The 2,673-nt window shown below is 36.3% G+C and overlaps 1 non-coding gene across 1 annotated transcript; it reads left to right on the top strand.

Moving 5' to 3' along the window:
* Positions 1–1,183: 1,183 nt before the first annotated feature.
* On the top strand, positions 1,184–1,290 carry LOC128289918 (small nucleolar RNA R71). Its single transcript, XR_008279559.1, has one exon. It is a non-coding gene; the product is annotated as a small nucleolar RNA R71 (small nucleolar RNA).
* The last annotated feature ends 1,383 nt before the right edge of the window (positions 1,291–2,673 follow it).

Here is a 2,673-nt window from a genome sequence, read left to right as displayed (position 1 = left end):
TACCGTCTCAAATTCTCCAAGTCTTCATTTTTTGGACAGGATATCCTTCATGAATTTGACGTAGTTTGGCATTTTTCTCAAGTGCTTCAACCAACAGGATGTTGATATGAAGTTGCTTGAGTACGTTTAAGAACTTCTTGAATTAAATCTCCTGCTTCTGCTTTTGAAGTCTTTGAGGGTACAGTGGTGGTGGTTTCTTTACTGGAACTGGTTGATTCGTCTTCTGTGGCAATTGATCAGAACTAGCTGGTTCTAAAATTACCTTGTCAGGTTTTGCAGATTTTGGTTCTTGTGAAATTGGAATTTCAACACTCGGTTGAACTTCCTCTGAATCCTGAGCGCCAGCTTGCTCCTTTTCAGCTTCGATGGTGTTGGGCTTTACTGTCTTTCTACTCCTCAATGTCAACTCTTTGCAATGCTCATTCCCCAAATTCCTTGGATTCTCCGTATCACTAGGTAAAACAGCTAGTGGTCGGTTTTTTAGTTCAGTTACAAGCTAGCCCATTTGGTTTTCCAGGTTTTTCAATACAGTTGCTTGGCTTTGGATTAAGGCATCATTCTTGGCCATGTATGCCTTCAACAGATTTTCTAAGTTATTGGATGGTTTAGCTTGATTTGGTTTCTGAACTTGTTGGGGAAAACTAGGCGGCTGGGTTGGTCTAGGTTGGGCATAAGTGTTACTGGTTCTAGCCCCTTGGTTACTCCAGGAAAAAATGAGGTGATTTCGCCAAGATGGATTATAAAAATTGGATTGCAGTCCTTGCCTTCCTTGATTTTGGTTCTGGTTACCTATGTAGTACATAGATTCTGGGTTTGATGGACATTCTTCGAACGAATGTCCTTCCCTACAGTAAACACAGGCTATACTTTCAAATTGGGTTGGTGGCTGTGCTGCAAAACTATTAGACCCATTAGTAGGAAGGTTTTTTAACATTGAGGATATTGATGATACCTGAGATGCGAGTGAAGTAAGAGCGTCTACTTCATGTATTCCAACAACTCGTCTTCCTGACGCTGTTCGATTGGTTGGCCATTGGTAATTATTGCTGGCAATCGTCTCAATGATTTCATAAGCCTCGTTATAAGACTTAGAAAGGAGAGCACCATTAGCAGAAGCATCCACCACCATCCTTGTGTGAGCATTGAGACAATTATAAAATGTATCAAGTTGGTGCAATATGGGATTCCATAATGAGGGCACTTTCATAATAACTCTTTGTATCTTTCCCATGCCTCATAAAAGGACTCATCATCCATTTGTTGGAAAGCAGTGATCTCATTCCTCAACTTAGCATTTTTGCTAGGTGGGAAATACTTTATAAAGAATCTTTCTGTTAACTCTTGCCATGTGGAAATTGAGTTCGGTGGCAATGAGTTCAACCAGGCTCGAGCTCTGTCCCTCAGTGAATATGGGAATAGCTTCAATCGTAATGCATCTTCGAGTACTCCGGCTAATTTGAAAGAATTGCTCACCTCCATAAATAGTCTTAAGTGTAGGTGAGGATCTTCAGCAGGCATTCCACTGAATTAGCCCATTGTCTAAAGCATCTGGAACTTGACTAGCTTCAATTCCAACTGTTGTGCCTCAATTTTGGCTCTCCTAATACCCCGATTAAGATATTAAATACTGGCACAACATACTATCGTAAAGTTCTATCCTTATTATCAGCAATAAGGATAGGATTTTGAGCAGGGATTGCTCTATTTCCTTGGATCAGATTTTTAAAGTTCATATCTTTGGTCCTTCTCTGATTTACTTGTCTTCTTCGCTGTCGGAAAGTTCGTTCAATCTCAGGGTCTACAGGGTGTAGGTCAATAATTCGGTCAATACTCATAAACACCTGAAATAATCACAGAAAAATTAATTAAATTAAAAATTAAACAGGAAAAATAAACCAAAATGTAAAACTAACAAGTTCAAAAAGAATGACGTTTTAAAACAGTCCCCGAAACAGTGCAAAAAAATTGGAATGACGGAAATGTGCAAGTGTACACAATCGTAACAAGTAATAAAGTGACAAGTAAATGTCGATTTATCGTCCCTACAAGGACTATGAAAAGAATTATTTATGAATGCAATCTAAAACACTTTGGTGAAGAAAAATATTTTGTTTTAAAAAGGGTGATTATGAAAAATAAGATTTTAAACTAAATAACTAAAGAAATAAATCTCAAATGCACGATTTCAAAATATAATTTAATCAAGATGACATAATTGTGTTAATTTAATTACATTTCTTTAACTTAGAATTATTAAACTCATGCTTATGTTGTTATGAATAAATTCACAGCAACTCGGTAATTTGCTAACTTATGAACATATTTACCTATACAAATCCATTCATCTCTTAAGATATCCCTATGTTAATTCAAACGATTAAACAGATTTTAATAAGCAAACATGTTATGGCACATACATACTCATTAAATTGAACTAATCTCTAGCATATCCCTATGTCAATTCAAACAATTAATTAAATCTAATAAGCACATAAAAGACTATGTGAGGTAACAAGGTATCCTTACCTTGAAACATTTTAATCACAATAATCTTACAAGTTATGCAAGGCAAGTGTATCGCCAGATACATTGCTAATTTAACCTTCAGCTACCTTAAAAGAATAAACATGCACTGATTAAGTATTGCGTCCATTAATTACAATTTCAATCTAT

The sequence above is a fragment of the Gossypium arboreum genome, chromosome 2 (genome assembly GCF_025698485.1).
Source record: "Gossypium arboreum isolate Shixiya-1 chromosome 2, ASM2569848v2, whole genome shotgun sequence".
NCBI lineage: Eukaryota > Viridiplantae > Streptophyta > Magnoliopsida > Malvales > Malvaceae > Gossypium > Gossypium arboreum.
The sequence above is the reverse complement of the archived record's forward strand: the minus strand, read 5'-3'. Positions and strand labels throughout refer to the sequence as shown.